We start from the raw sequence: 25,706 nt of genomic DNA on the forward strand, positions 1-25,706 counted from the left end.
CTGCTTCCATGCTTGGGTCTCAGTTTCCTCATCTGTCAAGTGGAGGCTGGACCTAAGGGTCCCCAAGCTCCCTTCAGGCTCTGAATGTATGAATGCCACAGCCATCACGTCAAACGGAGACTGTCTGTGCTGTCTCCACAGATTGCTCAGCTCTGCCACCTGCCCATCTGAGAAGCATCCCATCTATGCCTCCATCCACGGAAGTTCCCCATAGCCCATATTCAGAGACAGATCCCTGGGGCAACCCGCCAGAGACCTCCCTCAGAGGTTACTGAGCCACTGATGGGGGCTCATCGGGTGCAGCCCCATGACCAGTTCCAAATCCACATAGTCCGGCTTCCTCTAACTCACATCTTCCCATCTAGTTTGTAAACCATAAAGTGCTGTATGCTTGTTTTCAGTTCAGTCATTGTTTCAGTCACTTCTGACTCTTCCTGATCCCATCTGGGGTTTTCTTGGCAGAGATACTTGCCATGGCCTTCTCCAGCTCATTTTACAGATGAAGAAACTGAGGCAAACAGGATTAAGTGACTTGCCCGGGGTCACACAGCTAGTGAGTGTCTGAGGCTAGATTTGAATTCACAAAGATGATTCCGACGTGGGGCTCTACCCACTGTGCCTGTACAAATGCTTCCTGTTACTGTACTTTTAGGATTCCCAATAATCATGTAGAATCTACTGGGGACCAGCCACACAAATACAAGGCATTTGTGCTCCAAGGCCGTGGCCTGAGAAAAGCAGAATCACAGCTGCTTAAAAGAAGCACGAGACGTTTCCACCCTGAGTGTCCAGGTGGACTCTGCATTCACTTGTGGCAGAGCCTTCTGAGCCCACATCAGTCTGAGCAGCCACAGATGGACCCACCATACACAGGCCCCAGTGTGATGGTGTCACTTTGGTCCTCTCTGAGCACAAAGCCGGTCGAAGTAGAGACAGTGGATCTCTACAGCAAGATGGAAGGGCTTAGAGCATGGGCTCAGGGACTGCCCACAAGCCTACCATACAATGACCAGCCCAGCCGGCCACGGAGCAGCTCAGCCCCAGAAGGCCGGGCATCCCCAGGGAATGGCCTTCATCATGCCCAGAAAGTGTCCACCTCGAGATGAAATCGGGATCCATATCAGCACAAGATGGCCGTGCAGCAAACAACGCTGCATCTGGAGTCCGAGGGCCTGGGCTGCAATCCCGCTTTGCTCCTCAGGATGGGAGCTTGTTGAGAGAACTTGTTGTTTTCTCACTTTTGTTCTTCTATCCCCTTCACTTGGCAAAGCACAAAGTAGGTGCTTCACAAATGTTCACGTTCTCTTTCATCCCTGATGGGAAGGCTTGCTGCTGAAGTATTTCTCTGCTCTCCCAGGGTCAGAGACCTTCGAGGTTGCCTAGTCTCATCCCATCCTTTCATTACATTTTTAGCTGTGTGTCCAGGGCCAGAAAAGTCAGGAGATTTTCCTCTGGGGTTAAGTGGCAGAGCTGGCATCCTCACCTGTACCCTCTGCATTCCAAGCCAGCCCATCCCCCAAGCCCGCTGTCCAAGCTGGTGGAGCTGATACAAGTCAGGGCCTCTGAGAGCCCAGAATCAGCTCCCTGGCATGAGGTGATGGCAGAACACATCACCTCAGTCAGAAGCCTCATGTCAGGGTCTGGGAAGTGAGGTGAGAATTGGCCTTTATCTTCCCGAAGCTGAAAGACTCCCTCAGGCCTGACAGCCAGGCCACACATATTACCGACATGAAGAAGATAGTGAAAACCTTAGACGTGAATGGTGGGGAGAGCAAGGAGGATTCAGAAGGAACCCCACCCTGTTGGGGGCTTCAGGAGATGAAGGAGAGAGGAGGGGGATCTGCCTGAAGTGAACAAGAAGACAAGTCCAGGAATAGCTCCATGGCTCTGTGACTCAATGAATCAGCAAACCAAGGCAGAGCAGAGGAAATGCTGTAGATAGGCATGTGGAACAGAGGTCGGGCCAGCTTCTGGTTGGCAGGGGCTGGGGTGTGGCTAAGGGAGTCATGGGAAATAAGGCCTGAGGGCTCCAGGACAAAAACAGCTTTGCCTCTCTAGGCGAACGCTAAGTCTGGGCTTGTATGTGGCCGGAAGCTATTGCTGCCACATAGTGAAAAACTTGAAACCAGAACCTTAGTTCTCTGCCTGACCAGAACTTGTCCAATGCCCCTGACTTGAGCTTCCCCATCTGTAAAGTCCCCGCTTCCTGGCTTGGTAAACCTTGCCAGAGAGATATGAGCGGTCCTGACCCTGCACCATCAGCTGTGGCCTCTTCCCCCCACCTCCAGCAGGCCCAGCCTCCACTGAACGTGTTTGGAAATTTGCATTTTTTTTTAATCTGTGGACACTAACATGTGATGCCTGTTGGTCTGCACCACTGGGGGCCAAAGAGGCGATGCCCCAAGACTTACCGGTGTCCAGGGGCAGCTTCCTGGGGCCAATGTCTTCTTACACAGGGATTCAGCAGAGCCAGCGATTTGTGTCTGTGCAGTTGACAGGGACCTGAGGACAGAGTGGAGAATTAGCTTCGGGACGATGGCCCTGTAGGGGCATCAGCTAAGAGGGGAGTGAAGAAGGAGCTGGAGAGAAATGTACCAGACTGAATGTGAATCAGTCATGGGTCAAGGGAAGAGAAGACTGGCTCGGACAGGTTTGTAACGATTGGAATGACGCCACCTGCTGGAGACTTACTGTAGAAGAGTTCTGCCCATGAAGCAAAGGTCTTTGAGGGCAAGACCAGGCTTCAGGAAGTGACGCGGACTAGTGGGAGGAGGAAGGAAGAGACTGGCGCTCGGTCTCCCGGCTCTTTCCTCTGGACTCGGGTGGAGAGCGGAGCTAGAAATGTGCTCTCCCTTTAATAGATAGGAATCTAGGCCTTTCTCTCTCTCTTTACCAAATTCTTATTCTCCTTAATAAATGCTTAAAAGTCTAACTCTTGGTAAAGCTTATAATTTATTGGCGACCACTCATTAGATATTTTAGACAGTTTAGCTAGAATTTTAGCCTTAACAGATGGCTGACCACGAAGAGGAAAGCTAACCCTCAGTCTTCTTCTGATCTTCTGGTTGGGTAAGAAATTTCCCCTCCCTCTCCCTTTAACTGCTAAGTACTGGTACTGGCTGTGTTTTCCTTTAAATTTTTTTTCGAATGGACCTTTTAAACTCCCTAATTATCCTATTTTTGATTTTGGTCTGTTTAACCAGACAAATGGGAGATAAGATCGTGTTAATGCTTTGTTTTTCTGGATTTTCTATTTTTCTTTTTATTTTTGTTAGAAGAGCCAGCAACTTACTCACACAAGGAAATATCTCTCCCTCTCCCAACCATGCTTTTTCAGAGAAACCTGAAGAGATTCCCGCAGCTTTTCCCAGTTCTAACACTAATTGTTGCTCTAATTTTGCATGCCTGGAGGCAATGACCCACCCTCTAGAAGCTTTTAATCCCCTAGCACCTGGAGGCAAAGTGGGGGAAGAGGAATCCAGGCCTGAGTTCAAAATCAAGTCTGATTCAAATTGCGCTGGTCCCTCCCCTCCTCTCCAGACCCCACCCTCTACTCCTCCCATGGCCAAGCCCATAGCTTCCCCTGCCTGGGAAGTCCAGAGATCTGATGCGCATGCTCAACTTTCTCTAACTACATTTGCAGCTTCAGGCTCAGCCCTTCCCCAGCCTGGCTGTGCTTTTGAGACAATCTTAGAAAACTCTTTAAATTCCAGATATGCTCGTTTTGTTCATAATTTTGCTAACCTGCTTTTGTCTTTAATTAGTAATCTTATAAAGCATTTGTATGGTGAAAAGACTGACAGACAATATAGAGGGGTTAAAGAAGAAAAACTTAAGCTGAATAAGAATGACAATCATCACCATAGTTCAAGACTCCGCTTCTTTTGCCATGGAAGTATATATATTTTACAGAAATGTAGAAGTAAACAGCAAGGTATTGATATGAGTATTGGGGATTTTAGATATCAGAATCAAAAGTGTTCTGAATTCACTCAGAGTAATAGTATCAGTTCAGAGGTTACATAGGATTTCTATGCTATTATATATACATTTTGAAATTAATGGTATGGGTTTATTTTCATAGAGATTTTCATGCTTTTGAGATTGTGACTTATACTTAGTTTCTAAAACAAGGAGAATATTTGTAAAGCTTTTTATAGTCATATGATCAAGTTTATATTTTATAATACTCTTATTAATATTAAGTTCATATTCATTTAGATTTCCCTAGTTTGAATTTCATTGTCTTTTATTGTTCCGTGTGTATTTTTTTCTATTTATTCATCTCTCTAATTTTGAAACATTGCAAGATGGTTTTGATTTCATAATACAATGTTAATTCTAGGAGTATTGTGCTCCCATATTCTGAGTTGTTTGTTTTTGTTATTTTTTCTCAACTGATTATTTGATCAAACTCTTTAAAGTATTTCCCTGGCAAATTGTTTGCCATGGCAAGTGTAAATTGATTCTAGAAGTATTATTTTTGATAAGCATATTCAAAAAAAAAAAGAGAGGAACATTTGTAAAAGTTGTCTTTGAGATTGTGTTGTGCTTTAACTTGTATTCAAATATGTTCTGATTTTTCACAAAAGTAATTGTATACTAAGTAAAAAAAAGGGGTATTATTTGAAATTGTTGCATAATTATATATTGTGTTCTGAGTCAAGATGTATTCACATTTTTTGCAATCATTTATTATCCTCAATTTTTAAATCCATATGAGATTTTAAATTATGGGAATTTATCATTTAAGACATTAATTGCCGTTATTCTGAGTTATCAGATGCCAGTTGGCCAAGATGCCATCCAATCACAAGAGGAATACGCAAGAGCAGACACTGAACTGTCACATGAGGGGAGACATGCATGAAGTCAAGGTATGGCCGAGGGAACGGCTTTTGACTAATGTTGAGGTTGGATTCTCTTGGTTTAATATTTTATTTTATTTTTCCCCACAATATTGTACAGATGGCTGGAAGTATTCATCCCACCCATCTCACTTCTACACCTGGCTTCTATGCTCCCTCCTATATGCCTGATGCCATGGACATCTCAATCCCATGCATCTGATTAAGTCTGACTCAGTTTCCTCCAATATGTTCGGTGGCATGGACATATATTCCATCCACCTATTTTAAGCCTGGCATACTACATGGACAGTATATATTGCTCAAGTGTGGGAATGCTCATATCCCATCATTTCTCTGTTCTTTTATGGTAACCCCCATAATTATCTCAGATGTCATGATAAATAACAGTGTTGAATTTGGCCTTGACATCTGTTACCAATTATTTTAGATTTGTAATTTCTCATAATGGCATGAGGATAATTAGGCAGATGATGCAAAAGGGGATGAAACAAAGATAAAAATTATTTTTAAAAAATTAATATTGCAGCAATTGTCTTCTCAATTACCCTCCAAAAGGGGGGACTATAGTAATATATAATTTTAAAGGATGTTTCAATTTTTGTTTTATTATATGTTTCATGTGTAACAACCAAGATTCTGAATTCCCTTAGACATGTTTTTGAGAACTTTCATTGTTTGATTTGATTATTGACAAAGCTATTTTAAAGTTGTGTTAAGCTCAATTTTGTAGGAAATTTCCTGGCTGATTACCAGCATCCACACATCAACCCCTGAAAAGACTTCCATTCCACGACTACACCTAGAGGACATCTGAGAAAAGACTTTCAGAGACTTTAAATGAACAGTTTTGATTTGTTGTTTTTGTTGTTGTTTTTTTTTCTCTTTCTGTTATAATATACACCATCTGTAACATGTATTCTCTGCAGAGGCCCTCCCTTTGCAAGACTAATGTCAAAGCGTCGGTTCATGAGGACAAAAAAAATCGCCCCTCTGGACAAAACTTTCCTCTCTTCCTTTTCTATATTGTTGTTCACATATTATTAGTTAGCAATAGTTATTATATTCTTTTTACTGTTCCGTCAAGGAAACATTTTGTTTCTTGAGGAACAACAGGGGGGACTGTAACGATTGGAATGATGCCACCTGCTGGAGACTTACTGTAGAAGAGTTCTGCCCATGAAGCAAAGGTCTTTGAGGGCAAGACCAGGCTTCAGGAAGTGACGCGGACTAGTGGGAGGAGGAAGGAAGAGACTGGCGCTCGGTCTCACGCTCTTTCCTCTGGACTCTGGTGGAGAAGGGAGCTAGAAATGTGCTCTCCCTTTAATAGATAGGAATCTAGGCCTTTCTCTCTCTCTTTACCAAATTCTTATTCTCCTTAATAAATGCTTAAAAGTCTAACTCTTGCTAAAGCTTATAATTTATTGGCGACCACTCATTAGATATTTTAGACAGTTTAGCTAGAATTTTAGCCTTAACAGGTTGATGGCGTCCCCTGGGAAAGGACAAGAAGTCAGACACTCTTGGCATCTGAAGACACCAGCTGGAATCAAAGGAACCTCAGCCAGACCATCTCTGAGCTCCCTGGGCCTGCCTCCTTCGGTACCCAGGGGAGGGCTTTTAACACAGTCCTGAAATGGTGTAAGGAAACCATTCCAGGAGGCAGAGCTAGGTTTACAAAGGTCCTACTGGCCTCAAATGCTTCCCTTACTACCTCCCTCCTCACTTCCTGCCTTGCTTTATGTCTCCCCCTTCCATTAGAACCTTCTGAAGTAGCTGCATCAAGAGTGGACAGAGCACTGCACTGGGAGTTGGGAAGCCCCACCTTCAAATCTGGCCTCAGGAACTTACTAGTAGGACCCTGGACAAGTCATTTAACATCAGCTAACTTCAGTTTCCTCATCTGTGAAATTAACAGCCTCTCTGGCCTCTCGCAAGGCTATTGTGATGAACAGATGAAATCATGTACAGGAGCATCCCATGAACAGAGCAGTGAGCGGTGTAGTGATATTGTAGATAGAGGGTTCCATTCAGAAGCCTTGGATTCAAATCCTCTCTCTGATACATCCAAGCTGTGGGACTCTTTGTTTTGTTTTGTTTTGTGGGGCAATAAGGGTTATTTGTCCAGGGTCACACAGCTAGGAAATGTCAAGTGTCTGAGACCAGATTTGAACTCAGGTCCTCCTGAATCCAGGGCTGGTGCTTTATCCATTGTGCCACCTAGCTGCCCCCCACCCCAAGCCGTGGGACTCATTTTTTTGTCTGTTGCATAGAATTTTTTTGTGAAAGTATTTTATTATTTTCCAGTTACATGTAGAGAGAGTTTTTGACATTTGTTTTTATAAGATTTCTAGTTTCAAATTTTTTCCCTCCCCGCCTCCCCAAGACAGCAAATAATCTGATATAGCTTATATATGTACAAGAACATTAAACATATTTCTGCATTAGTCATGTTATAAGAGAAGAATCAGAGCAAAAAGGAAAAACCTCAAAAAAGAAAAACAACAGCACCAAAACCAAAAAGAAATAGTATGGTTCAATCTGCATCCATATTCCACAGTTCTTTTTTTTCTGGATTTGGAAAGCATTTTTCATCATGAGTCCTTTGGAACGATCTTGTACCATTGTATTTCTGAGAAGAATCAAGTCTATCACAGTTGATTAACACATAATGTTGATGATACTGTGTACAATGTTCTCCTGGTTCTGCTCATCTCACTCATCATCAGTTCATGCAAGTCCTTCCAGATTTCTCTGAAATAAGCCGTGGGACTCTTGAACAAGTTTCTTTACCTCTCTTGGTGTTCTAGAGTGCCCTAGAACAGCTGAGTCCTGCATTAATAGAGGTCTTCCCTGTGATCTCCCTGTACCCATGAAATCATAGGTGGCACCCACAGACAAACCAACAGTCTCTGGGGTTGGCCAAACAAGATGCATGTGTGTGGGGGGTGGGGGATGGATGTTGGGCCAGGGAGACAGATTCCTCTTTGCATGAGGGGCTAGACTCTGAGCAGCACCGGGGACCTTGTGCACTGGCCCAGTTCCAAAGCTCCCTTTCCTGCTTTATAGCCATAGTGGGATGGGTGGTGGGATGAGCCCAGCAGAGCCTCACTGTCCACTTTGTCAGGAACTTGCTGCTGCCGGGAATCTTTTCTCGTTTCTTCTTTCAGATGCTATTTTAAACATTAATCAATTTAACAGGACATGATTTCAGAAGTGATAGCATCAGTCACATCTTCCATGTAGTTTGCAAAAAAGTAGAATATTTTCTCAAAGGCTCCTGAAAAATTCATGTTTCCCCAGCACCTTCTGGAAGCCTCTTGCTGACACTGCCATCAGGAAGAAGATGGTCCAACTCTGGTCTGTGTGTTCTTTTGGAACATCTATTCTTTTCGGAGCTTTGAAAGGACACCGTGTCCTACCAAAGCTATCACATCATTGCAGGGCATGTGGGCAGCCCATGAGGGACACAGCCCCAAGACTGGGGCATGGCTCAGCCGGCTGGCGTGGCCCATGTCTCCAGAGGGTGAGGCTTCTTCCCACCACCCTGCTGCATGTCTTAGCAAAACTCAAGGAGAGTGGATACTCTGGACTTTTCTTTTTCAGTGGAATGCAGGTCAGAGGGGAATCGGAGAGAAAGCATGGAGAGAGATGCAGAAGATTGCTTTCGCTCTCTAACCTCTGTTCCCATCACTCCTCTCTCTGTGTTTTACACAGACAGAAGCAGTGATTTAATATCTCAGCGAGCAAGCCATCAGAACAAATCATCTTCAAAGAGCAGAGGCTTCATCCCTGTCACATTACCTCCTGGGCATAGGCTGGCCAAGAAGAGCCCATCCACGCATGCGCATGCACACACATGAACACACCCAGAGATGTGTGTGTCCATGAACGTTTGAGTGTGGCTGGTACTCTGTCTTTTTCTGCTCTTAATGAACCACTAGGCTTCCTCCTGAAGGCTTGGCAAAGCAGAAAAACAGCCTGATGATTCTTTCCTTCAGAGAACGTCCCTGGATGCACATGTCCGCTTCCAAGACAGACAGCTAGGAAAGCAGCTTTACCCAGACAAGCCAACAGAACGGAACAGGAAACCAGTGGCCTAAAGGCATCCCCATATTGACAAAGATTAACTGGGGAAAACCAGGCACATCCATGAGCAGAACTGACATGTCCCCCAGGTGGACACCCCTGGAGTGGAGATACTGTCCTTCTGAGGAGATGAGATCAAACTGAAAGGCTTCCAGGCAGACACCTGCAAGTCTCCACAAGTAACCCTGCTAGAAAGGGCATTGAAAGGAAACATTTTAATCCTGACAAGAAGACTTGGTCACCCGCACAGAAGGAGACAGAGAAGACCCAGTTCAATGCAGACCAACATAAAAGGAAACCCTCTTCCTTCTCGAGGCCTGGTATTCCTTTGATCTTTGCTAGGTGAAATCCCCTCCCTACCAGAGGTAGCTTAGGGAAATGCTCAATGGCCTGGCCAGGCCTGTGTCCTGGAGCGGGGAGGAAGGTAGGCAGGGGCATCTCTATTAGCCTGAGCTGGACATCTGCACACAACTGTTGTGGGTGACTCACCTTAGGGCATCTGTTTCCCACCCTTAGATAGGAGGGGAGGAGAGAACGAGGTTCCCCTCAGTGAACAAGGGAAGCCAAGACAGTGGATGGAAGGGTAGAATAATGTGACCAAATCTCCAGAGGGACATCAAGCGAGTCAGGGCCTGGGGGTGCTGCCGGCTATGGAGAGTCAGAATGGGCCAAGCCTAGACCATGAGAAGGGAGGAGGTGGGCACCTTCCAGAGGGGAGGGCAGCCCCAGGGAATGCAAGGAAGGGAACACACAGAGAGAGAAATAGTGTGGGCTGATTTGGCATTGCCAGTGCCCGGGCAGGACACAGAGTCTCAGACTGAAGGCAGCAACACAGCATTAGCTCAGATCTGAGCTCATGGTGGGTCATAGAACCTTCAGAGAAAGAAGTCTAGGTGCCTGGATGCCATCAAACCCAATGTGTCCATCAGCCTCCCCCTCCCTCCTTGGTCACTCACTGTATTCACAGCTTTCGGGCCCCAGGAGATGCCAGAGGGCAGCAGCCACAAAGAAAAGGCAGAATGGGGCTGTGAATCAGAGGGGATGGAGGGCAAGGTCACCACCCAAAGAGCCTGAAGGGTCCAGGAAAGAGCAGCATTTCCCAGGCTCCTCACCTTGCCTCATTCCCCTTCCTCTAAGGCTTTTCCAACAAGTATTGATCAAGCTTCTGAGTGTTGGACTGAAAAGACTGAACCAACACTGTCCTCATCCTGTTGGGGAGGAGAAAGAAAGGCAAAAGGGGGACCTGTCCTCAAGGAACTTCCATTCCAGTGGAGGAAAGGACTTGTAAACCACGAGATCCAGACAGGTGGTGATCTCAGGGGGAAGGCGAGTGAAGAGGTGGCATAATGGATCAAGCAGTGCAGTGATTCAAGAGAGTCTGCATCCAAGTCCCGTCTGCCCCTCACTGTGATGCCACATTGGACAAGGCACCTCGCCCATCTGGGCTGTGCATGACCTGTTTGTTAAATATGAGGGTCAGTCTAGATGAGCTCAGGAGACTTCGACCTTTAGATCCTAAGAATTGGGGGATAATGAAGAATTCCCCAACTCTTAAAGCTTGTTGGATGTTTCAACTCCATCTTCGGTGATGCAGGAGTTATAGCAGGATCTCCAAGACTTCATTCTGAACACCAATTCCTCTGAGTCCATGCTGCGGGGGCTCCTGTGGGGGCGGTTTGTATAGGAGAGAATCAGGGCAGAATGGAAGGGCAGGGGAGGGCAGAGGGGCATGGGGACCGAGGGGAGGTGAGGCTGAGGGGAATTCAGTGAGAGAAAAGAGAATGACAGCAGCAGGGAAAGGAAGATTCCAACCAAGGAAACTTTTGAAATGGGAATTACAAGGATTCATGGAGAAGGAGGAGAAAAAGGAGAGAGACAGAAACAGAGAGATAGAGAGACAGAGAGACAGAGAGACAGAGAGAGACATGGAGAGAAGGTTAGAGGAGGGAGGGAGAGGGAGAGGAGTCAACAACCATTGCAACAATTAGCATTGCTAATATTGTAATCATTACAACCAATTCTGGCAGTTTGGGGTCTAGACAAATTGAGGTTGACCATCTCACCACCTTGGTGTTTGGGAAGTGCTACGAGCTATTTATTGGCTGTCCTTTTCACAACCTTGGACAAACTCTGCCTCACAAATGAGAAGATTGTGGGAGAATCTGCTACAGCCTAGCTTACATAAAGTCTGCTGGAGTGGGAAGAAACCCAGGCTCAGACATGTCCAGAGCTAAAGATGCAGATTGTGTGACAGCCCTAGGGCACGGTCACTCTCCCAGGGGAACCTATGGACTCTGAAGCCTTGGTATGGTGGGGTTAATGAGGACCACTGACACTCCCTCAGATTCTGCTGATCTGTGGGAACGTTGCCTTAGTCAGGCAGGACCTCACCTGTCAACATGAGGCCCAGCGCCTGGAAGGGTCCTGGTCCATCTGGAGCACCCCACACTTCAAAACTGTTCCAATTGACTTTTTTGTCTTCCAGAGGCTTATTTGATGCTGTTAGCACCCACAGTTAATCACCAACATATTTAACAGCTGTGATGTGTTTTCAAGAGGCACTTATTAAACAATTAGATGCCTCTCTCTTCCTAGTCCATGACCTAAATGACCCTAATTCCCACCTAAATCAGTTCAGGGGCCTGGCACCCACTGCCATTGGCTACTGGTAAGACTGGGATGGGCTCTCTCCTCCTGCTCCCTGAATTCTTGAGATTCCCATTCAAAACCTGCCGTCGTTGAAATATCCTTTCCTGGGGGGCATCTGGATAAAGTGGATAAAGCATTGGTCCTGGATTCAGGAGGACCTGAGTTCAAATCCAGCCTCAGACACTTGACACTTACTAGCTGTGTGACCCTGGGCAAGTCACTTAACCCTCATTGCCCTGTTTAAAACAAACAAAAAAAGAAATATCCTTTCCCTTGCTAACATTCCCTGAACTCTTTGTCAATAAATAAACATTTATTAAGCATTTACTGTATGTCGGGCACTGTGCCAAGTGCTAGGGACTCAAAGAAAAGCAGTCCCTGTCCTAAAGATGCTCACAGTCTATGGGGGAGACAATGTGCATAAACAGGATAAATGCAGGGCCAGTGGGAGGTAAAGTGCTAGCAGTGGAGGGGACTGGGCAAGGCCTCCTACAAGAGGTGAGATCTGAGCCCAGTCTTGAGGGAAGTTAGGCATCCAGGAGGGAGGGGCACTATCTGTGTATGGAGCAGCAAGGAGTGCTGTTGGATCAGAGATTATGTGGAGAGAAGTCGAGAAAGGAAGACTGGAGAGGCAGGAAGGAAGCAGGTTAAGAAGGGCTTTAAAAGCCAAACAACATATTGTATGTTTAATAGGGAGCCACTGTGGTTTATTGAGCTGGAGTCGGGGGAAATGACATGGTCAGACCTGCTCTTTAGGAAGATTGCTTTGGTGGCTCAATGGAGGATGAATGGGAGGGGGAAAGACTGTGGCAGGCAAACCCCCAGCAGGTATGGCAATAATTCAGGTATAAGGTGATGAGAGCCTGCCCCAGGGTCGGGGCCGTAGCTGAGGAGAGAGAGGACAGACTCTAGAGATGTTGTGAAGAGAGAAATGGCAAGACTTGATCACACAGTGGATATGTGAGGTGAGTGCAGGTGAGAAATGAAGTAGGACACTTAGGCTGTGAGCCTGAGTGGCTAGGAAGATGGTGGGACCCGCAAAAGGAATAGGAAATTAGGAAGAAGGGTGGCAGTTTTGTGGGGAAGATGATGAGTTCTGTTCTGAACGTGTTCTATGGAATATCCAACTCAAGATGTCCATGAAGAAGTTGGTGATGTAAAACTGGATATCAGGAGAGAGGTTGGAACTTGATGAATAGCTCTGGGAATCATGCACAGAGATGATCATTGGAATCCTGGGCACTAACGAGATCACCAAATGAAAGAGCTCAAAGTGAGACTAGAAGAGGACACAGGACACTGTCTGGAGAACACCCATAGATAGAGGGAATGGCTTGGGTGAAATAGCCAAAGACCTGAAGAAAGAGCAGGGAGGCTCATGGGAGTAAAACAGGGAGGAGAAGCATCAACACACCAGAGGAAAGGGTCATCCAAAGTTTCAGAGAGGCCAAGAAGGATGGAGACTGGGAAAAGGCCATTGGACTGGGCAATGGAGAGATCAGTGGGAACTTTGGAAAGAGTTGTTTCATTGAATGATAAGGCCAGACCCAAACTACAAAGAGCTTAAAATTGGGCAGAGGAGAAGTGGAGGCACCAATGGCATCTTCAAGGGGTTTAGCCATGAAAGGAGGAGATGTGTAGGATTGGTCAGATCTAGGGAGGGGGCTTTGTGTGTGGTATTTTTTGAATGAGGAACACACAGGAATGTTTCTAGGAATCAGGAAAGCAGCCAATAGACCAGGAGAGACTGAAGATAAATGAAAGAGTAGGGATGATAGAGGGAGCAATCTGCTGGAGAAGATAGGTGGAATGGGATCACTTGTGCATCTAGAGGAATTTGCTTTGGCAAGGAAAAGGCATCTCTTTACATGAGAAACAGATGAAGGAAGATATTTGAGTGGTATGAAATGAGGAAGAAGGGAGAAGAGGAAGCCCAAAATGAATGGCTTATTTTTTTCAGTGAAATATAAGGCATAGTTCTCAACTGAGAGTCAGGAAAGAGAGAGGACCACAGAAAATTTAAAGAGTTATGAAAACATTTGGAAAAGCCACTGTGGTAAGTGGGATAATGATTGATTAGGGAATCAACTCTGTCTTGCCACAGTTGAGGGTCCAGTTGAAATTGTGTAACATAAATTTGTTGTGGACCCTGACAGGTTTGTGATTTTCTACAGCTTTGTTCAGCAGCATGTGAGTAGGCATGAAAGCAGTGGATGGTGGAAGAGACCCAAGGATAGGGTTTGGCATGACTAATGACAGGATAAGTGGGCAAGGGACTAGAGTTTAGAACTCTTGAATTTGAACTGATTCACAAAATGGTCAAGATAAGGAAAGGAAGAGAGTGTGCCTAGGAAAGAATGAACTGGGAAAGAATTTATTGATGGAGGGATTGATGGTCACATTGAGGATGACATTCAGGGGTTAAGGTTTATAAGGCAGAAAGAAAGATGGAATGACAAAAGGTCACAATCAATAAAGAAATTTCAGAGTTAACATGGAGCATGGAAGTAGAACATGTGCATAATGACAAGATTAAGAATATGTGAAGTGAAGTGGAGCAGTGGGTCATGGGAAATGAATAGATTCAGGAAATTGGTTGTTAGAGTATTGGAAATTCCTATGCATATGTTGGAGTTTCCTATTGTGAAGGTACAAAGGATTGTGAACTGGGCACTGAACATCGAGGAAGGAAGGGTGATATCCCAGAAGATGCTCCATGTCAAGCCTGAGAAGCTTGATTGTGTGGTGAATTTGTACTGAATAAACCTCAAAGGAGCACAGGCTACTGAGCAGGGGTGGAAAAATGATCATCTGGAAGTGGGAATGGGCAGTAAGGAGTATTTTAACTCTCTTACCTCAACTGGTGAGTCAGGGCATATGAGTGAAAAATCTAACTGGTGCTGGACAGGGTGCCAAAGCCACAGTGTCATCACGAGGTAGTCAGGGCTCAGTGAAAACCAAAAGATGGAGGGAGTGCCAAAGGATCCAAGTTAAATTATGGGACAAGTATTCTAGAGAGCATAGTAGACAGGGTAGGTAGGGTTAGGGTTGGACTTGAGTAGGTTTGGGTTATGGAGAAAGGGAAGAAGGGAACAGACAGTGAGAAATGGGGAACGTGACTTGTGCAATGGTGGTTGAAGTTTCACAATCACTGGCATTAGGAGAGAACATGAGGTTAATAATATGCCAAAAATTGAGGAATAAATCTAAGTTGGATCAGTAACTGGAAGGTAGCTGGTGACTAAACTGATCAAGATCCTCCTTTAAGGTTTAACTTCATGGCAACCCCATTCTTTCCATCTCAGCCTCAAACTTCTTATATCCCTATTTGAGAGAGAAAGGAAGAAAGGAAGAAAGAAAGAAAGAAAGAAAGAAAGAAAGAAAGAAAGAAAGAAAGAAAGAAAGAAAGAAAGAAAGAAAGAAAGAGGAAGAAAGGAAGAAAGATGAAGGAAGGAAGGAAGAAACAAAGAAAGAAAATAAGGAAGGAATGAAGGAAGAAAGAAAGGAGAAGGGAGGAAGGAAGAAAGGAGGGAAGGAGGGGGAAGAAAAAATAAATAAATTGAAATGAAAATGAACAGTACAGACAAAAGAAATAAATGAAAATGATGCAAATGATATTGCCTCCAGTAAACACACTGATATCCTGTGGAAAGGTGAGGAGGTGAGGAAAAGTGCAAGGAGAGTCACTTCCATCTTTTTCTGGTTTTAAAGGAGGGAGGGAAGTTTGATGCACAAGGTTCTCACTACTCCAAGCTAGTAAACCATGAGTCTTCAGAGAATTCTGTCCAGCGTGTACCGGCTACCCAGCTTCAAAGATGACTTCTTGGTGTTCTGTTATCTGGCATCAGCTGTTGCCCGGGATGGTCCCTACTATGCAGGTGATTCCCCATAAATAGAGAGAAATGCCTGTCAGGTGAAGTCAGGAAAGTAAATAAACCTTCCATTTAGTCAAATCCATGTATCCCAAAAGGGAACAGCTTGGGGTATGACTGCACCTAGTAAAGATTTGTTGAAGAAAATCTTTTAAAGCAAACTTCTTCAAGGGACTAGGAATGGTGTTACGGGGCTGGGGTGTGTGACAAGATGTGGTCCGCTCCTCACTATGTATACCTGGCAGTTTCATAGTCATTGGCATCTTCCAGCTCTATGAGTGAGGGCCTAGAAGAACCCCCAAATGACCTTAGGAATTCTGGTCCCCAACAGGTTTAGGGCACAGAAGACTCAATGGTAGATGAAAGGGGATGAAGACTTACTCTGTCAACAGGCTGCTTAGCAGGCCAGTTCACACATCTGGAACTAATTTTTCCAGAAATTCCCTTTCCTATTGCCTTACTAAATTGAGCTCATTAAGATGAAGGCACTCTCCAAATTAGCTCAGTAAGTCACTATGGGGACCTCCCTCCCTCCCTGCCCAGTGACACCTTGTTGGCCTGGCCCAGCCTCTCTCCCACTTGAGAATCTGGGGTGACTGTTCCCGCCATTGGATTTTCTGAATCTCCTTCTCTGGAGATGAACTGGGTTGGCAGGGGACAGGGACAGGGGAGGCCTTTGGGAATGTAGGACTGTTTGGGTAAATCTAAGCAGATTTTTCAAAAATGCATTACAGAACCCTGGCCATTGGCTGTTCTCTGCTTCATTCAATTCTAGGGAATGTCACGAAGGATTTTGTATGTGGTCAGTAAGTGGAAAGTAATGACAAGGCTGCACTTATGGTAGGTAAAGAAGGTAGTAATTAAAATAACAACAACAACAAAGCAATGTTTCCTTGTCTGTGGAAAATTCTCCCTAACTCCATTAAAAAAGATGCAAATCCAGCTCATTGTGTGGGGAAACACCTTCCAGGCTGGAATGTTGGGGATGCTGTATGCCCTGAGCTTGCTACATAAAGGTCTGGCAAAGGCCCTGAAGTGTTGGTAAACTGGGGTCTGGCAACTGGATCAATGCCCCAGCTAGTGGCACACAACTGTTCCTAAAAGTCAAAGAGATGGGAGTCCGATGGGTCCCACCCTGGCCCTACTGGAAACCATTGCAATGACCAGCTAGCCATGGAGGGCAGGGAGTGCGTGCTGCTCTTTTGTGATCTGGTAGCACAAGAAGGTAAGATAAGCCAGAATAAAACACATGTACCAGGTGAAAATACCACAAATATCATTGGCCTGGCCTTGATGCACATTATCAGTGTGTCCTTAGGCAAGTCACTTAACTCCTGTTGAATGGCACCCTGGCAGAAGTAACTTGAGAGTGCCCTGGAAGAAGCCGCCAGCATCTGGCTGGTGGACATTGTAGAAACCTCGAATGTCCTTTTGGTCAATTAAAGAAAACAAAAAGAAACCTGAAGAACTGAATCTGGAAAACAAAATCAGACCAGAAAAACATACTCTGGGTGTCATAGGCAGCAACTGGAAGCCAGTGGTTCAGGTCATTCCCACTTGACTCCAAAGGCTTGAAAAGTCAAGAAATTGGAGTGGAGAGAAGAGTGAAAGGAGGAGCATTCCAGGATCTCAGGTGCTTTAGACAGCTGGAGGAAACACCACCATCAAAACACCAGTTACATCCAGAGAGAGCTCCAGGGCTTGTGCACCACTGGTCTAACGAGTGACAGCCCGGTCATATCGAGGAGGTATGAGACAGACTGAAATTCTGCATTTTTGCACCTCTTCATTGCTGGGCCAAATAAGACACATCATCATTGACTCCAGTGCTTCAGAAATGACCAGCAAAGCATTTTGGCAGCTTCCTCTCAAATGCAATTTATTTCATCTATTTTTTTAAACAAAAACCATCACAAATTTATCATCAAAAACACCAAGGATCCTTCCAAGTTAAGTGTTTATGTATTTTATTATAACGCATTAGGAGGGTAAAATAAAAAAAACCTGTAAATACAGATAAGAAAACAAAATAATATATGAGCTGCTAAGCAAAAATGGCGAGCCAGAAAGTCTCAGGAGTACTGTTTTCTGTTCAGTAATGATTAAACAAACCAAGAACCGTAACACCCACACTGCCTTTACTGACTCGCACAAAGCCTTTGACTCAATCCTGCACTCATGACTTATTCGCATCCTTAAAATATAGTGAGAACACTAGAGTACTTGATGTTCACTTAGAAAACTGCTATTTAAAACAGACCACTCACCCAGTGATGTCAGGAAGAATTCATGCAAAATATGGCATTTCTCAAGGAGACATCTTAAGTTCATTATCGTTCTGCCTGTCCTTAAATCTATTATTATCCCTCCTAAGTAGAACTAGATGTGGCATTTTGCATTCTCACAAGGGAAGGATAAAAGTATCTTATTAATAACTCAGTATACATGGATGACAGGAGACTGTACAGCTCTCCTAAAAATACACATAACAATTCTTTCATCTCATAGAATCTTTCTTGAGTGATAGCAAAATATAATCTGGACTTGATCAAAGTGAGCTTCTTAACAGGCATCAAAGAAGGTAGAAGCTAAAGGCATCAGGCTTGAATCCAAAGGTCACACTGAGCCAACAGATAATGGCTATACTTGTGCATGCCTTGGCTTTGGCCCCACCAGACCCACCAAGCAGATCATGAATGGACACAATCAGAGATTCACTGAAGGTAAGGGAAAGGGAAGATGAAAGGGAAGAACATTCTCAAAGCACCTACGCAATGTCAGTCTGAAGTGACACTTTCAGAAGCGTAAGATGAACCACAGTTGATGTGGAAAGCATTCCAACAAAAGCTCCTAGAACAGTACTGAAACATAGGGTCTATCACCCCAAGAAAGCTACAGAAAAATGAACATGGCCTCATTTAAAGAAAAATAAGAGAAAGAGAAATGATATACAGGCTCAGAACCCAGGGAGTTTAAACTGGTCAGTTCATTGGGAGGAAGACAGCGTTCCTCCTCTTGGAGGGCACGGCCATCTCCCAGCTGTCCTGGCCAACTCTCCAGCCACTACCTGCAGCTGGTGCAGAAGATACAACTGCCTCCCTTCCCAGGGGGAAAAGACACAGCAGTGGCAGAGTGGCAGAGTGGCAGAGTGGCAGAGTGGCAGAGTGGCAGAGTGGCAGAGTGGCCCAGCTGCTGGCACCATCTCTGAGCTGCCCACTCCTGTATTTCCAGCAAGCAGGATGTGCATAGTCCAAGCAGTGTGCCCAAGGGACAGCCATGCCAAGGATATTTCAGTTAATGCCCAGTGGCACAGAGGGAAGATGGATTGAGCCCCTTCTCTGTGTTTCTGTGGTGTCCCTCAGCAAGTTATTAACTGAGGAAATGGAGGTGCCTTCACCAAGGGACATCTCAGACAGGTTTGAAATTGCCCGACCATTCCTCCCCAGCCTGCACACCCAAGGGAAGTTTAATTCCCGGTTCTCACTGGTGGCTTGAGCTTCTGTGCCAACATCCCTTTTGAAGGCCCCAAGGTTAATTTTTCCCTTGGCTTTGCTGCAAATTCTCTAAGAGCCTTACCTTCCTTTGGCATCTTCTTGTACCCTCTGAGGCTGAGTTCTGAAGCCAGCACTTTCCTTGGTAAGATTAAACCTGACGCTCGGCTCTGCAAAGTTGCCTTCGAGCCCATTTTTCTCACAATTTTGGCTTTGCTCTTTTGTAAAATTTCTTGACTCTCTTATTTCAGGAACAAAAAGCTAGAAATTCTCGCAGGAAGCATGGGTACCCTGTTCAGACTATGCATTTATATGTGAATTAATCTTTGCAAAGGACTTTACAAGTATCTTATTTTTACTCTCACAACAAGCCCAGGGGTTAGGTACTATTATTATATCCAGCTTATAGATGTGGAAACTGAGGCAGACGTGCCCAGGGTCATCGAGATAGGAAGTGTCTGAGGTCAGATTTGAATCCAGTTCTTTCGTACTACAGGTGCAGCGACCTGTGCACTGTGCCCCTCCTAGCTGCCTGCAGTTAAGGGTTATAGACTGAGAGCTTTAAAGGGCTGTAGAGGTTTTCTCATCTGAGCTGGGGCTACAAATGAGGCCTAGAGAAGGAAGGGTCACACCACTGGGAAGGAGGAGACCATGGCCATCTTTTCCCTGTATCACCTTGTGGAGGAGGTCAGCTCCATTTACTTCCTGTGACAAGTCCACTTGAGTTCCTAAAGCTCTTTTTGAGCACTTACTTGGGGCCAGCCTCCCCCAGCACCCACCTATCCCCTTGGCTGAGGACTTTGCCTCATTCCTTCCCAAAAAGAAAAATAATGAGACCCTTCCCAGAGAACTCCACCTTCTCCCCTCCTAATCTCACCCCGTTCAGATAGCGTCTCCCTGAAGCTCCTCTTGGGATCTGTGAGAAAATGATGGGATTTGGCAGATACTCAGAGGCTTACCTGGAGATTAATCTAAACTGATTGAATCAAGTGAGAGTGATTGACTTTGCTGATTAGCCTACTTCAAGTTAATTAGATTGTAACCACACCTGGCTGGCCCTTAAGGAGGTATTGTTCTCAGAAGCTAAGGACTTTGAACTCAACTCGAGGCCACCTTCAAATCCAGTGAACCAATGGATTTGGATGATGCCAACCAATCAGCTTGAAGCAGTGTGTAAGGCCCGCCTCTGCTCCAGACCTATAAAAAGCTTCCACACTCAGTTTGGGGAGAGTTCATGGTTGAAGCAGGCTCGTGGCAGAGGACCTGAGGAAGAACCAGACCAGGCTGGAACTTTAGGCTAGATAGGCCTTTTATTAACTTCACGTGTTCTTTTTTTCTAATACCTAGTATGTTTTAATAAATGCTTAATGCCCAAAGATGGGTGCTAAAGCTTCTAATTTAAGGTGACCACCCATTTGGATTTTTTTTTGTGACGCAATTGGGGTTAAGTGACTTGCCCAGGGTCACACAGCTAGTAAGTGTCAAGTGTCTGAGGTTGGATTTGAACTCAGGTAGTCCTGACTCCAGGGCCAGTGCTCTATCCACTTTGCCACCTAGCTGCCCCCCCCCCCATTTAGATTTTAAACACCACAGATCCCTTTTCCTTGCCAAAGAAAAGCTCTCTCTACATTGATCCTTGATCAGCACTTTCCAGTCTTTTCCAGATCGTCTGCCTACATTATCATCCCTACTCCCTCTCATCTGCAGTCTTTCTCTGTCTGTTGGCTGATTCCTTAATGCTTACAAGCACACCTGTGTCATCCTAAAAAACAAAGTCCCACTTGTCCCTATGATCTCCATTCTGCTTCTGTTTATCTTTACCATCCTACATCTCTCCACCTACTCTGTCACCTCTCACTTGCATCCATACCTTTGCAGTCTGGCTTCCAGCCTCTTTATTCAATGGAAGCTTCTCTCTCCAAGGTTACCCCTTATTTCTTAATTGCCAATGAGCTTTTCTCAAGTCTCTTCTTGGTTTCTCTGCAATGTCAGGTGCCATTGATAACTGTCTCCTCCTGGACACTCTCTTCTCTCTGGATCTCCTCCTGGTTCTCCCATCTGTCTGGCCATTTCTTCTCAGTCTCCTTCAGTAATTCTTCATCCATGCAACAGTTACTAACTGTGTGTGTGTCTTCCAAGGTTCTGTGCTGGCTCCTCTTCTGTTCTCTTACTATACCATCTCACTTGGTGAGAACATCAGCTCCTATGGGATCAGTGATCACTTCTGTGCAGATAATTTCCAGATCTAAATATCTAGCCCTAGTTACTCTCCTGAGCTATAGTCACGCAACACTAATTGTGTCTTGGCCATCTCAAATTGGACATCCAGTATCTTAGACTCAATACATCCTATAGTGAAGTGAGCAGAACCAAGAGAACATTGTGCACAGAGACAGCAATATTTTTGGATGAACTGTGAAAGACTTAACTATTCTCAACAATACAATGATCCAAGACAAACCCAAAGGACTAATGGTAAAACATACCATCCACCTCCAAAGAAAGAACCGATATTGATGGAACACAGACTGAAGCAGGCTGTTTTTCACTTTCTTTCATTTTTTCTTTTATTCAAGTTTTCTTGTACAAAATGATAAACATGGTAATGTTTTACATAATTGTACATATATAACTCATATCTGCTTACCACCTCAGGGAGGGGCAGGGGAGGGAGGGAAAGAGGGATAAAAATTGGAACCCCAAAACTATAAATAAAAATGTTTATTACTTAAAAAAGAGAAAAAAGAAAAAACCCTCAATACATTCAAAACTGAATTCATGATCTTCCCCCCCCCACACACATCATCATTTCCTTCCAACTTTGTCATTATTCTCAAAGGTACTCCCATCCTCTGGTAACCCAGGCTCACAATCTTGATATTATCCTTGACCACTCACTCATACTCACCCCATATCTCCAACTTGTTACCAAAGCTTGTCATTCCTATCTTCATGATATCTCTCCTATGGGAGCCCTGTTCCCCACTCATATGGCTGCCACCCTGGTGCAGCCCTCATTGCCCTTCACTGAGACTACTGAATAGCCTTCCCATCAGCCTCCCTGCCTCAAGCCTCTCCCTACACAGCTGTCAAGGTGATCGCTTCCTAGAGCACAGATGTGTCATCCTTTACTAGCTCCCAATCTCCCCCAGAGAGAACAGCATCTGAGTGGAGCTCTGAGAGAAGAGAAGGATTTGGGAATCCAGAAATGGAAAAGGAACAAATTCCAGTTGTGGGGGGAGAGAGCTTACATTCTCTAAAATGTGTACATTTATGTTCTTTCTGTAGTGCCTTCTATGTGTCAGGCTAAGCACTTTTTACAGCTATCTGATCCTATTCTCACACAATCCTGGGAGGAGGGAACTGAGGCAGACAGAGGTTTAGTGACTTGTTCAGGGTCATGCAGGCAGGGGACATCAGAGGCCAGATTTGCATTCAGCACTTCCTCACTCCAGGCTCAGTGCTCTCTGCCGGGCACCACCTGTTGCCATGTGGGATCATGGGATCATAGCTTAAGAGCTAGAAGCAGCTCAAAGTCCATCCCCCTCATCTTACAGATGAGTAAATAGAGGCTGAAGGGGTTCTGGGCTCTGCCCAAGGTTACCTGGTTAGTGTCAGAATCAGGATTTGCACCCAGACCCTCTGACCTTGGAGCAAGAGCTCTTGCCCATGAACCACTGCAGCCTCTGAACATGGGAGTTCACGGCTTCTGCAGCCAGCAGGGATCTCAGGAGCCATCTCTTCCAGGCCATCCCTGATTAGGAATCCCCCTGTATGCCTGCCAGTATCGGCTTGGGTGGCTGGGGCTGGGATTCCCAGAGACTTTCCATGTTTCTGGTCAGCATTCTTATGTGCCATGAGAGTCCTTAGGAAAATCTTGTGTTCTGGGCTGTTCTGCCAAGCTGCCGGGGGTACTGGGTACAGAGGACACCAAAGGGGCCACAGGACCATGAAGAGATAAGGCAAAGTCACTGGAAGCTACATCCTGGTCTGCATCTTTGGATCAAGATATTCCCTTCCCTTCGGTCAAGGACATCTACACAATGTGGCCTCAAGAAGATGTCTGCTACAAATGTTGGGAGGGGCCCAGCTGCTGAAGACCATGGCCATCTCAGCAAGAGAGGAAGGTAGTGTCAGGAGATCAGGATGGGGGTGAGGGAGGGAGAGGGAGAGGGAGAGAGGGAAAAGGGAAAAGAGAAAAGTCTGAGAGAGGAAGGAAAGGAGAGGAGAAAGGGAATGAGAGACAGACAGAGGCAGGAGAGACAAAGAGAAAAGGAAAGTCAGAGACACAGAGGAAAGGGAGAGGGAGAGAGACAGACAGAGACAGAGAGGAGAGGGAGAGAGACAGACAGGGACAGAGACAGAGACAGTGGCAGACAGAGACAGAGAGGAGAGGGAGAGGGAGAGAGACAGACAGAGACAGAGACAGAGAGAGGAGAGGGAGAGAGAGAGACAGACAGAGACAGAGACAGAGACAGAGAGGAGAGGGAGAGGGAGAGAGACAGACAGAGACAGAGACAGAGAGAGGAGAGGGAGAGAGACAGACAGAGACAGAGACAGAGAGAGGAGAGGGAGAGAGAGACAGACAGAGACAGAGACAGAGAGGAGAGGGAGAGAGACAGACAGAGACAGAGACAGAGACAGAGAGGAGAGGGAGAGAGACAGACAGAGACAGAGACAGAGAGAGAGGAGAGGGAGAGAGAGACAGAGACAGACAGAGACAGAGACAGAGAGGAGAGGGAGAGAGACAGACAGAGACAGAGAGGAGAGGGAGAGGGAGACAGAGACAGACAGAGACAGAGACAGAGAGGAGAGGGAGAGAGACAGACAGAGACAGAGAGGAGAGGGAGAGGGAGACAGACAGAGACAGAGAAAGAGAGAGGGAGACAGACAGAGACAGAGACAGAGACAGAGAGGAGAGGGAGAGAGACAGACAGAGACAGAGACAGAGACAGGGAGGAGAGGGAGAGGGAGACAGACAGAGACAGAGGAAGGGAGGGAGGGAGATGGAAAGAGACACAGAGAGAAGAGCAGCGTGACCATGGTGGCAGCAGAGGAGGTGCTGACAGCTCTTCCTCTGGGCTAAAGGACTAGGGGATGAGGCTGTGTTGTTGTCGAGCTGAAGCCCGATCCGGAGGAGCTGCCCGTCCCGCTTACAAAGGCCGGGCCTTACGGTGGCTGTGACCGGCTCCCGTGTCTAAGTGTGTCCTTCTGTTAGAGCCTGCAGGGGCCGGCCGCCTGCTGTAACTGGAATGAATTCTCACAGACGTCCGAAGCCGCCCTGTTCTTGGCGTGAGGTCATGGGACAGCTCTGGGCACCACAAGGGAAGAGGCTTGGCCCCTAAGCCCCACCCAGTCTCAACATGTCCTCTCTCTAATGGGAGCATTCTCTCAAGCCCTTCATATGTTTCATAATTCTACTTCCAAGGGCAGAATGACTATGGAATTAGGCATTAACATATGCCCCATCAGTCCAGCAGCCTGAACCTGTTGTGCCCCCTAGTGGTTACACAGACACAAAGGCCTACTCAGACCCACTAAACCTTGATTGAAAGATATCTGGATTAAACATTTTTAGGAGTCCTTTGCCTTTATCTTCTCTCTCATTCCCTCCTCTTAGGTTCTCTCTTCTCTCTTTCTTCCTTCCTCTTTCAAAACCTTACTACTGCTACTACTGCTGATAACCTAACCATCGTCCCCAAAATGGATGTGTGGGGCTGACTTTCTGGCTCATGGTGTTTTAGCAACTTTAGAGAGGAGATCAGTCAGCACTTATTAAGCTCCTCTTATGTGCCCGGCACTGTCTGAAGCATGGGGATACAAAGAAAGGCAAAGATATGGTCCTTGCTCTCAATGAGCTGACAGTCTACTGTGAAACCAACATGCAAAAGACCACACACAACATATACATGTACACATGTATATATAAATACACATATACACATTGTGTATATGGATTAAATGGAAGGTCATCTTAGAGGGAAGATACTAACACATATGATATACACATACATACATAATATATACATGTACATATAGATATAGATGATAGATACATACATGTATACACACATACATGGATACAGACATAGATATGTAGTTAGATAGGAGAGAGTAAAGGGAAGGTCATCTCAGAGGGAAGATACTAACACATAAGTACACATATACATACATAATATATACGTGTACATATAGATATAGATGATAGATACATACATGTATACACACATACATACATATGTAGTTAGATAGAGGAGTGAGTAGATGGAAGGTCCTCTCAAAGGGAAGGAACTAGCAATAAGGGGGGGACTGGGAAAGACTCTTTGTAGCATATTGAATTTGATCTGAGTTTTGAAGGAGTCTTGAAGTCTTTAAGAGACAAAGATGAGGAGAGAGAGTATCCCAGGCATGGGACTCTGCCAGTGCAAAGGCAGGGTGATGGGAGATTGAGTGGCCTTTGGATGTAGTGGCGAGGGGCCAGAGCTGTTGGCTTTCAGAGGGGAAGAGAGTGTGAGGGGACTGGGAAGGCCGGGAAGCCAGGCTATGGCAAGCTCTAAATGGGATTGTATATTTCTTCCTGGAGGAAATAAGGAACCACTGGAGTTCATTGAGAGAAGCAACCCAGTCATACCTTGGCTTTAGAAATATGCCTTTGATAGCTGAGTGGAGGCTGGGCTGGAGTGGGCAGATGCTGGAGGCAAGGAGACAGAAGCACATGCTCTGGACCTGGACAGCAG

At 45.6% G+C, this 25,706-nt stretch overlaps 1 protein-coding gene across 34 annotated transcripts in view; it reads right to left on the reverse strand.

The window, feature by feature from the left end:
* The window catches only part of PCBP3 (poly(rC) binding protein 3), a 384,627-nt gene that overhangs the window by 134,523 nt on the left and 224,398 nt on the right, over positions 1 to 25,706 (reverse strand). For all 34 annotated transcript variants that reach the window (XM_044000428.1, XM_044000427.1, XM_044000415.1 and 31 more), the window contains one exon: positions 2,412 to 2,502. The gene's annotated coding sequence lies outside the window, so the exon portion shown is untranslated. The remainder of the gene's footprint in view (positions 1 to 2,411; positions 2,503 to 25,706) is intronic.

This window comes from Dromiciops gliroides, chromosome 4, assembly GCF_019393635.1.
Source record: "Dromiciops gliroides isolate mDroGli1 chromosome 4, mDroGli1.pri, whole genome shotgun sequence".
NCBI classification, from domain to species: Eukaryota; Metazoa; Chordata; class Mammalia; order Microbiotheria; family Microbiotheriidae; genus Dromiciops; species Dromiciops gliroides.